Source organism: Suricata suricatta, chromosome 8 (assembly GCF_006229205.1).
Source record: "Suricata suricatta isolate VVHF042 chromosome 8, meerkat_22Aug2017_6uvM2_HiC, whole genome shotgun sequence".
NCBI classification, from domain to species: domain Eukaryota; kingdom Metazoa; phylum Chordata; class Mammalia; order Carnivora; family Herpestidae; genus Suricata; species Suricata suricatta.
This window is the reverse complement of record NC_043707.1, coordinates 99,267,984-99,280,053: the sequence shown is the minus strand read 5'-3', so window position 1 is coordinate 99,280,053 and position 12,070 is coordinate 99,267,984. Positions and strand designations below refer to the sequence as shown.

The 12,070-nt window shown below is 52.7% G+C and overlaps 1 protein-coding gene across 1 annotated transcript in view; it reads right to left on the bottom strand.

Annotated features, from left to right (window-relative positions):
* Positions 1-12,070, bottom strand: part of SSBP3 (single stranded DNA binding protein 3) — a 162,769-nt gene that overhangs the window by 79,095 nt on the left and 71,604 nt on the right. The gene's annotated exons all lie outside the window — the stretch shown is intronic.

The window sequence follows — 12,070 nt, the reverse complement described above, 5'->3', positions numbered from 1 at the left end:
AAAAGGAAAAAGGACCAAGGAAAAAAGAGGCCTGGCCTCAAAGACACCGAAGACAAAGGTTACCCTGAACAGGTTTTAAGTCAAGACTCCAGTTACTGCGCAGCCAGGATCCTGAGTATCATCCAGGTGCTAGAAGCCTGGGGCAGAGCCACGGAGATAGGCCCCGTCCAAGGAAACTAGGCAGAATCACTAAGGATTTCAATCCACAGAGAGAGCTCCAGAGGCTGTCTCAGCCTAGCAACTAGTACCGTGCCTGGCAAAGGCAGACCTTCGACCAACAAATTTGCGGGATGAACAAAGAATGGCAGGGCCTTGAGAAGGCAGAAAAGATGTGCTGGGGAAAGAACCTAGAGCCCAGTCATAAAGCGGAACCTGCCCTCCCAGCAAGCAAAAGGAGTATGGGGCATCCTGGGCTGGGGGCACTACGTGTGCAAAGGCAGAGCGACACAAAGGAACGCAGCATATCTGAGGAACTCTGAGAAGCCCCTCTGCTGGCGATTGAGAGATAAGGGTTGCCATGCACAAAGGCACTGAGCCCACAGGGCCTTGGGCCCAGGTGGGGAGCATGAGCTGCATCCCGAAGCCCAAGAGAGCAGGGATGTCCAGACACTGGTGCGGCAGGGCCAACGGGCATTTCCAAACAAGAACTCCAGCAGCAGTTTTGAATCACATCCCAGTGCCCGCAGTTTCCACATGAGGAAACTGACGACTTAATGTAGGTCCCACACTTGCCTCTGGTCCCGTGGCTGCATGGTGCCCATCCCTGCCTTCTATCCCAGGGCCCCTTTCATCACACCCTGCTCCTGTTCTGGGAGCGCTCACTGCATTACCTAAATACTCCACCGCTGCTGCCAAGACTCTTCTAGATGGATCTGCACACAAAGAGTGGTGCAGCTCTGGAGCCTGGGAGGGCCTTCACTTGCCTGAGCCCTAGCTTCCTCCTCCTGTGAAAGACGGGCGGCGGATGGATGCTAAACCCAGAGAGCTGCTATGTAAGTCAAATGAAGCTGTGCGTAACCTTGGCGCGCTGACCTGCAGCCCGTAAGCCCTCCAAGGATGGCAAACTAGTATCAATCACTCACTCAAACAGACTTGACCATCTACTACATGCCGTTCTTAGGAAGAGCAGAATGAAGGAGAGGGAGCTCGAGACCACCAGGACAAAAACGGACAGAATGTCTCCCATAGCGGACAGTGGCAGGGTCTGAGGCCTTTGGCCCACAAGGGAGGGAGTTGGTTAAGCAAGGAAGAGAGTAAAGCCATGATGTTTTATGCAATGTTTGGCTGCTTGGAGATAAAACCAGAAAGCTGGTAGGGAAAGGGGCTGGGAAAATGGAATGAATGCAAACTGTTCTACCCTCTAAAGCCCTGGGATTAAAAAATTAGTAGGTCTTCCCAACATTCATGCCTGGAGTTGGGACACAGTTATGGCCCTGGTTCTAGCCTTCCCAAGGCACAATTTGTGAAATCACTGTTCAGGAAGGTCCTGGTCTGGTCACAAGTATCTGCACTCTCTCCTGTGGCTGGCTGGGGCCAGGCAGGCCAGGCGAGAGAGTAATACAAATACAGTCCTGAAGGTGGGGGAGGGGAGGGGCACCTAGGTGGCTCAGAGGGTTAAGTGTCCAGCTTTGGCTCAGGTCATAATCTCACAGTTTCTGGGTTCGAGCCCTGCGTCGGGCTCTGTGCTGACAGCCAGCTCAGAGCCTGGAACCTGTTTCAGATTCTGTGTCTCCCTCTCTCTCTGACCCTCCCCATGCTTGTGCTGTCTCTCAAAAAAAAAAAAAAATTTATAAAAACAAATACACAGTCTCGGACAGTAAGGGGATGGCAGACAGTGCTCATGTAGACCGAAGAACTGTATGGACTTGAGATCTTAGGAGGCGCACTGGGGCACAGCCAGTGAAGTCTGTGGCTGGGGGAACTGGAAGGCTTCAGTGGGCTGAGACATGTGTGTTATCGGCAGCCATGGCCAGTAGCCACCAGTGATGACAATGGCCAGCCTTTTTGGATACAGGCCAGCAGGCAAGTTCAAAGACCCACAATGCAGTTCGTTCTTATCAAAACCACCTACTAATGCATTTGGCATATAAATTCAAGATGGCACCTACCAAATACCAAAAGATAATGGCTAGGCCCAATCAAGCTGGAACAGAGGGTGTATACTAAAGAGACGCAGAAGGCAAGGCCCTTTATCCTAGGATGGGCGAAGGGAAGACCAAGAAGGAACAGCTGTGGTCTCCCAGAAATAAGTCAGCTGTCTCCTCTATCCCCCAGTCAATTTCGCCAGGTTCAGAAAAAACCAGCAACCCACTTAGCCTCAAGTGTTAAGTCAACTAGCATTACCAGGTGGCTTTGAACATCCAACACAGCGTCTATCATAGGCAAACACCCCTTACAATCACTGGTTTCCTCCAAACTTACACCAGGCACCTTCCAGGGGGCTGGGAATAAAAACAGATGGATTCCCTGCCTTCTGGGATAATACTGAGAAATGGTGACTTACGCTCCACAGGTCTATTCACTGAACCCTAGCCTACGATTTTCAAGGAACTCAGGGAGAGACGCCAGGCTTCCAAGACAAGGACAAGGCAAGATATCTGAATTATTAGAACATTCCAGAGGGGGGCAGAGAAGAGAGGTCCACGGTCCTCAACCCTCCCCCAGGCCATTCTAGCCCTGGGAACCAATGGTCAGCCCTGGAGCAAGTCAATTAAGCTCCCAGAGCATCTAAAACTACTCTTTAGTTGAGAAAGGGGGGGAAAAAAAAAAGGCACCCAAAACTCTGCCCCTAGGGCCCAATTAGCTCTGTAAAAGGCCAAGAAATGCACAGATAACAAGTACTTTTGCCAAAAAAAGGAGAAAAGTAAACTACTCCTGGAAACATACAGGATCCTTGTCCCCAGCCCCCAGGACCCCTCCAGCAGGTGGGGCTGGGAGCCAGGCCCTGGAAACCAGTTCCTCCAGCAGGGCAGGATGCCAAGGTATCCTGCTGGATGGAATGAAGCTCCCCATCCCTGGAGACGGTGGTGCTCCAGCCTCCTGTCCCAGCCTGCTTGCCAGACCCTGTCCCAACAGGTTGGAGAGGACTGTTCCTGGCCTCACCTGCTGTATGATCTGCCTTCAGGCAAGCCAAGGGCAGGGAGAAGGCCTGCAGAGGCGGTGGGTGGTTGAGGGAGAGGCACCATCTTGGACTCCAGAGACAGCTGAGCCTCGCAGTGAATTCATCCAGTTCTAGAGGTGAGAGGTACTGACCCCGCAAGGCCTATGTGAACCGTCTAACCCTAGTTCTACCCACAAGTAAGGCTGCAAAGATGAGGGGAGGGAGGAAGGGAACTGGCAAAAATGAAAGTCACCCCCCTTCAGGCTAGCACGGGCCTACCTCAGCAGGACAAAAAAGTGGGGTGCAGCAGGTATGCCTTTGTGCTCCCCGTAAGACTTACCATCACTTATTAAAAGTCAGACGTCACCAGGTACTATGCCGAGTGTTTTACAAGAACCATCTCATTTAATCCTCCAACATTCTTGCAAAGTGTGATCTCCCCAGAATGAGGAGCTGGGGTAAGTAAGAGGGGAGACGGGATACGGGAGCTGTTTCTTGGAGACCACAGCTATCCCTTCTTCTTCTTCTTCTTCTTCTTCCTTTGGCTCATCATAGGCCCCACTCCTCTAAGTCACATCTTTCCTTTTTCACATACCCCTGAATTCCTGTGGTTAGTGACCAAGAAAGCTGGCATTCACGCTCAGGTCTACGGGCTCCAAAGCCCCAGCTCTTGGACACCAGACATGGGGACAGACTCTCAAGTCTTCAAGCCATGGACAAAGCCCCATCTGAACAAAACCCCCTGCTCAGCAGTCAAGGAAGGATGAGGGAAGGGGCCTGCCCCTTCCAGACAGTCCACTGGCATGGCCCCGTTCCCTTGCCAGCCTCTGTGCCACCACAGGGGCCTCTGCGGTTTCTGGAAACCCCCACCGATGACAGCCCAAGTGCCCGTCCTAGGAGCAGTGTTCACTCTGGGATCCTGCAGGTCAGACGGGAGAAAGAGCAGCAGCCCCAACCCCCAAGGCCTGTATCCGTCCCCAGGACGCTCCCTAAAAACCCTGCCAGGCTGCAGCTTCCCTCGCCCACCTGGCACTCCATCCCCAAGACAATCGAGGTAGGCCGGCCGGGGAGTGAGCTGAGGAGAAAACCGGCCTGATTTATAGAATTTACCAAATAGGCCCGTTTTTCACCAAGTCCCAGTGCTTTGGGGAAAACTCCAGGTTTTTAGGAGAGGTAGATTAATGGCAAGGAGTTAATGGGGCAGTGATATATCCTGCCTGAAATTTTTTGAAAAGTTCTGTGTCGAGGCGTCCAAGTCCAGTGGACCTGCTGTGATTTAGTGTGGCAGCCCCCAAGAACGGGCAGGCCCACTACATCGGTAAATCTGCTAAACGAGGTCGTTTCTGGAGGACGGTTTACAAGATATATGGCCTGATGTGTTGCCAAACTTCCCAGCTAGCTGAGCCCCAAATGTGAAGACGATGGGAGAGCCAGGGCAGAGAGTCGCCCCCCACCTTCTAGGACGTAGGAGAGAACGGGAGCAGCGAATGCTGGGGAACTCAGGAAAGCTGAAAAGTTCTCTGGCTTCCTGGTCAGGGCCGGGAGAGAGAGGGGTTCAAGAACAAAAGGACTTAAGAGAGCAGAGCCGAGAGGGAGCTCGGACGTCACCCACTGTGGTACGGTCTTATCAATGGGAAGACAAGAGCCTCAGACACCGGCATACATGGCAGCCGGGTGTCTCGGACCAGGATCTGACTCCACGTGGGCAATCACATCCTTCCCCACCCCTCCAACCCCAGCCAGACCCCCGAAGCCCAGGCCTGCCCTTTTCTCAAAAGGCCTCTGATCTCACAGGGAGAAGAGAAGATGGTGTCACGCTTCTCTGGCTCAAGTATCACCAGGCTGACCAGCTCATGTGGGAGCTACAGACATGGCCTCAATGAAGGCAGACAGAGCCACTGACAATGGAACCCTCCTCCTCTCTGACAGTCCCTTGGGGGAGAGATCACACAGGCCATGCAAATCTCTCCGTAGGACATACCCGATCACGATCATGATCATCATCGTCCCAAGGCGAGATGCTCCTTTCACTCTGTAGCTCCCACTGATGTGAAAGTCCGTATCAGATCAATTACAACACCGTCATTCCCCATTACCTTTGCTGGAGGATTCGATTACTGGATTAATTTATAATCTGCCTTCCTGGTTGTTTTCTGACTATTGCTCTCTTTATACTGAAATCACATGTAAGTAGAACTTAAACAGTCCAAAAAGGTGTCTGAATGTCTCTACCGCTAATGTCCATTCATTAGAGGCATTACTGCTTCTCCTCTGATTTTCTCCACATTCCTCACCTTATTCTGAAATCCATACAACCAAAACCCTTATCTGTGGACTTAACACAGTAGCAAAGATAATCCAAGGGAAGGTCCTGCTTGACACCAGGGCTGTGCTTGCCGGTGGATTTCCAGGGCCCACCCCGGCCATCTGGGACACCTCCACTTGGCAGCTCGGTGGGCAGCAACTGGGAACTGGGCACAGAGGGCTAGGTGCCGGCACTAGGTCCCTTTCAGGGAGAGGGTGCTGCTGTGGCTGCAGCGGTGGGCTCCAACTCTCCAATCTCCCTCCTGGAGCTCACGGTAATCTGATGACAGCAGTGGATAATTAGAGTCTCTTATCAAAACAATTAGCGGATGAATGAACAGCCAGTTCTGTCTCCAACACAACTGCCTAAGAGCAGCGAGGCGGGGGAGGCAGAGGCAGGGGAAAAGACAACTGCAGCTACCCGCCATCCTGCCCGCGCCTGGGGACAGGCAGTCCAGTTCTAAAGCAGACACACACTGCCCCAGCCTCACCTCCGTCTCCTCTGCACGCCCATCCCACCGGCATCTGCCCAGATGTCCTCCCCAGGGGCCTTCCCTTTTTCAGCAGGGCCAGGCTCCTTCCCCTCCTACTTGCCTTCCTCCACTCTCTTCCCTACAGAGTTTCGTGCACACTCTCTATTTACCCCGGCTGGACACCCCAGGGCTGCATTCAGAGCTCTTTCGGTATGTGGCTCCTGGCAGCCGGTAGGGGCTCCAGAAATATCCGTGGAGCAAGCGAGTGAGCAAACCGGCCTGCTTCTCTCCCTCACAACTGACTGCAAACTGTTTCATGGGAATACCCAGGCCGTTCCACCCAGTGCCCCCGTCTGCAATTTCATTAGCTAATGTTTAAAATTCAAAGCTCCTCCATCATTCCCGTGTCTCCCCATCTGTAAACAGGCCTGTGGGTCTAATACCATTTGTTTCCACTGGCGAAAACACACAAGGATTAGCCAGAAAGCCCTCTGGAAACATAATCCCAAGTAGCCTGGATCGTAGGGTGGGAACGATTTGCCAGAGAGGTGGTCCTCCTCTGTTTGGTTTTCGTGCCTCGGAAATGGGGCCAAGGAGAAGGTGGGGGACAACGAGACGTCTGTGGGGCTTTCACCAAGAGGTGACCCAAGGGAAGAGCCCCTCGTTTCTACACACGACTCAGACACATGGAGGTGAGGGTGCACTGTCTTGGGTCCGGCCACGCTAGGGTCTTATCCCAGAATTACCCCAACAGCGATACATTCTGGGCGTGTGCTAGTGCAGAGGGGTGCCCCCGCCCCGTTCGTAGGGTTCAGCAGAAACAGGAGGGAAAAGGAAAGAAAGAGGAAAAGGCAGGGCCCAAAGCAGAGTTCTCCCCATCTGCTTTTGTTTTCCATCGTGTTCCTTTCAAGGTCTGGGTCCTGCTAAGCCCCCAAAAGGCACGGACGGCATCATCTGTCTGATGATGTCCGCTTCCCCCTTTGCAATCTGCCGCCTGCCCGCTCCTGACAGCCATGAATCACTCTGTAATGTGCCGACCCCAAGGCTCAGGGGACGGCATTTTCAAGTCAAATGTAGCCGTTAACATAAATAAAGCATTGCCCTGGATTTCTTTCTCTCTTCCTCTCTTTCTCTCTCTCTCTCCCCCCCCTTCTTCCTCTCTCCCTCTCTCTCTCTTTTATGATTCTGCAGCTGCTGCTGGGGACTGGGTAGGCAACAAAAGTGAGGGCAGACAGGCAGAGCGGAATGGCAATTCTACTTTTCTGAGTCATAACAATTATGACGTTGTGATAAGAACCATTTTCTATGCATTTTTAAGCACTAGTTCTGTTTTGCAACTGTCCCTGGGGAAGGAAGGACAGAGTCAATGGGACTGAGGGCTATGAGCCCACTGTCCTGAGCGAGGCAGGCCCCGGGGTCCCTACCACAGCTCACCCCGGCGTGCCCCTCTAGCTGGGGCTCACTCTGCATCTTGAAGAAAGCAGTGTCCTTTAAGCACATTTACATGCAAACGGCTTCCACGTACCAAATATAGTTCCGTAAGCCAGCGTTTATTTTTAAACATGAAGAAGAGTCTCCCATAATAAAGCTCATGATAAATGTTACGATCCTCAAAAGGGTTTGTAGGGGAAGAGGAAGAGCGACTTGGGGACCGGGCAGGAGAACGGAAGCTCTGGCCCTGGAGTCTCCCCTTCTGCGGTCAGGTCACCCGGACTGCTGTCCAGGAGGACGGCCCTGCCCTCCCTTCCTCTGTCCTGTGCTCTGTGGGCAACACACCGGGGCCCGGCAGGGGGGCGATCAGCACACGCGATGTCCACGATGCCCAAGGGACAGTCCTCAGGGATGTAACCCCCACTGATCCAGGAGAGGGAAGGGGTCGGCAAGAGCCAGGTGTCTGCAAGCGTCCTGTTCGCACACTATGATCAGCAGGTGCCGGCTGGGCCCACCTGAGACTAGAGAGTGAGGGGACTAAACGCTTCTGGCTCAGCTGCTGATTTTCTGTGTGGCCTTGGCCAAGTCACAACACCACATCTCTATAAATGGCGGGGGCTGGTCCAGAAAGCATCCTCCAGGCTCATTCCAGGTCCGACTGAGTGTGACTACCCGTCAACCCGTAAGCTCTCCTGGCAGCTCTCCCTCGGGCGGAGGGCAGCTTTGCCCACCAGGGTTGCTGGGTTCCTCAACCAGCGTACCGATGTCCTGACATCCTCACTCACAACTTGAAAAACCCTGGGGTTCCTCCAGCTCCTTCTGAGAGAAAGAAAAGTCAACAGCTGGAGTGCCAGGGCAGCTTTCTAAAAAGCCACACGAACGACTGATCTGACCCTCCCGTGGCATCTCCCTCACCTGTGGCTCAATCCCCTTCCAGAATCTTCACTGAGCTTACAAGATGCCATTACCCAACCTTGGAAATGCGATGCCAGGTACCACCATGAGAATGGGAAGCTCTCCAACACCACCAGGCCTAACTTCCTCCAAGGTCCTTTTTCTTTTTTTTTTTTTTTTTTTTTTTAAGACAGAAGAGCTTTTTTTTTTTTAAGTGTTTATTTTTAACAGAGAGAGACAGAGTGCAAATGGGGGAGGGTCAGAGAGAGAGGGAGACACAGAATCTGAAACAGGCTCCAGGCTCTGAGCTGTCAGCATGGAGCCCCATGCAGGGCTTGAACTCACAGTGAGATCAGACCTAAGCCCAAGTCGGACATCTGACTGAATGAGCCACCCAGACACCCCTACTTCCTCCAAGTTCTCCTGGCACAGGGAGCCAGTGTTTGCCTGTCTTGGAGGCCCAGGGCTGGAACGTACGTTTTCCCTCCCTAGATCCTCTCTGGCTGGTGGGTTTTCATGGGAAGTGAGAAGGGTCCCATATGGAAGCAGCTAGAAGCCAGTGCCTGTTTCACAGGTCCAACGGTAAAGTTCCAAAAAATGTTCTGGAAACTCTCTGTACAGCCTTAACAGACTCAAAACGGGGGAAACAAATGTATCTCCTGGACTTCTGGAAGAAAGGGACTCTGGGAGTTCAGTCCCCATTCCCCACCAAAACTCTGCTCCTGGAAGAGAGATGGACACACCATCCAAGGCAGAAGGGTGACAGGGAGTTTGAATGTGCCTGTGACCCTGAGAATGAATGATTCTGTTCAAGGCAGACACATTAAGAAGGCTGCATATTTATCTTTCTGACATTTTAAAATATGCTACAGAAAGCAGAATCTTAAATCAAGGTACATTTTTAAAGACATGTTGTACCAGGGACAAAACCACTTCCCTTCTCCCTTCAAGGAGCAGGCCTGCCGTGGAGCAAGGATTACTGCATGTGACCAAGTCTGGGCCTCCTGCCCAATCGATACTGAGTTAGGTTTTGGAGGCAGCCAGCCGGCCGGCCAGGCTGGATCTCACAACCACACGTGGCCCACTGTCAGAGCCCCTGCCTCCTACCCGGGGCCCCAGGCTCAGCCCAGGCCCCGTGCCGGATTGCCGAACTCACCTCCAGCAGGCCACAGGCTCGGCAAGGGCTCACCAGGAACGTGTTCCAGGCTGAATTCAGGGATCCAGCTCCCAGTCAGCTGTTCCAAGGCACAATCCCCAGCAGGGAGCCCCCCACCCCCACTACCCCACCCCTGCTTCTTAGGAATCAGATGCCATACAGCAAATGTGCTGCCCCAGGAGTGCCCCAGCAGCACCTCTCTCAGAACGAGCGAAGGGGGTGACCTTGGTGGCTGTCCTCCTCACCCCCCCAGTTCACATGAGGCTGTAGGGCTGGGGCAGGCAAGGGAGAGGACCCCGGGATTACTTTTTTGGGTGGATTTTGGTCAAATGTTGCATAAGCTAGGAGAGAGCCTTCAACATACACTAAGGAACTTCCCAAACAACCGGGTTTACACCTGCTGCCAGTGTACTGAGGCACGCACAGCATGGCCTGGTTATAAACTTATCCCAGTTCTTGGTGAGCCTGGGTGGCTCAGCTGGTAAAGCGTCTGATTTCAGCTCAGGTCATGATCTCGTGGTCCATGGGTTCGAGGCCCACGTCGGGCTCTGTGCTGACAGTTCAGAGCCTGGATCCTGCTTTGGATTCTCTGTCTCTCTCTCTCTCTCTCTCTCTCTCTCTCTCTGTCCCTCTCCTACTCGTACTGTCTCTCTCTCTCTCAAAAATAAACATTAAAAAAAATTTTTTTAAAGTGTCCTAGTTTGGCTGTCATATGGTCCCTAATGTACACACGCCAGAACCCTGAACCAAAGGAGGAAGGAGACCTGCATCAATCCCTCACTGTGGGCAGCCCCCAAAGTAGAGAGGGCAGATGTGAAAACCTACAGGAACCTGCTCTCAAGGGCTGTCATCAGGGGGCTCTCCATCACACCTGAGCCAGAGGGTGACCTAGGCCAAACTCCACTGTCAACAGAAAAGAGTAACAATCAATAAACTGTGGCCACCATGGAGGGAGAGCTGCCCCAAGGGGCAATGGCGCCAGGCGAGTGATGATTGGTGGTGACCCCAAGGAAGGTGTTACCAACCCCTCCTTACCTTACAGCCCCACCTCCCCCTGCAGTTCAGAGGCGAGTTAATAATGCACCCCACCTTGGGCGGGGGTCGTCATCCAGCACAGCCCACTCACCTCCCCGTGCCTCCTCCAAGACCAACCATCTATTCCTGGGTCATTCACCCCAATTGGTTACCCAATTCTTCCTGGAACTGAGTCTAAGATGTTACCAGCCATCAGCCTACCAGCAGCAGTCTCTTGAGGTGAAGGGGAGCAAGGGTAACCGCTTCCTTTTTCCCAAAGAACATCCTCTCTCCACCATTACTGGTCATCTCCCCTCTCCCTGGCCACTGTCCACCAGAGTAAGCAGAGGTACTCAATATCCTCTGCCCGTCATGCCCATGGTGGGTAAGGACACAAGTTCTATCTGCTGACACAGACCAGATGTCAATATAACCAAAGGTTCCAACCTTCTGCCATCAAAGCATTCCTTCCCTCCCCCCCACCCCCCAGCCTAAATGTGAATGACACAACCAGCTCAGAAATCCCCAGGACAGGCTCCCACCTACAGCAATATAAGGAGGCAGAGACACATCATTAACAGAGGGCCAACACATGCCACCTTTAACTGCCACCTCTCCACTCTGGATGGGTGATCGCCACACTACTAGTGGGGACGGGGTCCTGGGATGCCTGCAAACGCAGAGCTCGGGAGTAATGAAAAATCAGCTAATTACAGTCCCTGAAGGCACTGTTAAATGGTTTATTAAACTTCGCAAAGAAAAATACATCAACATCCATCAACGCAAATGCTTTTCTATACATCAAGCCTTTAAATGCTTCCTCATGCTAAGCGGAAATAGAGCTTTATATGTGTGTTCACACCTAAGCATACGTCCCAATAAGATCACCTCCATATGTAAAGTCTCATATATAAAAAGCAGCACAGGTATACGCCTGGCTGGACAGACGAAGACAGATTATCTGGGTGAGGGCACGTCATACCATGAGCTGTGTCCATGCATGTACACAATACTCAGACCAGATGCTGAATCATTTCCAGATGCTACCGTCTAGAATAGGCTTTGTTAAAAAAGAAGAGAAAAAAGCTTGCCCTTCACGTCCAGATACTTGGGTTTGGGTTATGCGAAACAGGATGAGTTCAGAAAACAGTGTGACTTCACAGCCAAGGCAAAAGCCAAAACACAAAAACCATGTAAACAGCTGACAGGACTACAGGACTGAGCAGTCACAAGAGGCCAAGGACTCCTGGTTTAACTCTAACTCCCCTCCCTCCACCCTGCACATGTGGTCTCATATGGAGCAGGGGGTCCCTCAGGCCTGATAAGGGCTTGGCATTCCTCCCATGGCAAAATCTGGTGGCATCCAATGCAGGGGCAAGGTCACAGGATCTAGCTCCTTCCTGTGCCTGGCTGTCATGCCCACCCCAAGGCCATGCCAATCAGCTGGCCAGCCCTCAACCAGCAACCTCTCTACCCTGGGCGGATGCCACCAAGGACCAGCAGCATCTGTGTCTACAGTATAGGTACACAGAAAGAGGAAGAAGAACTGGCAGAGAAGAGGCCAAGGACGATGGGGTCCCTTGCCCCAAGTGCCCACCACACCCAACCAAGGCACCAGTCCTCTGGTGAAGCCAGAACTCTAAACGCATGCATGCCCTGTAGCCCCTAACACAAGCCTTTCCCACCAGCCCATGCCAC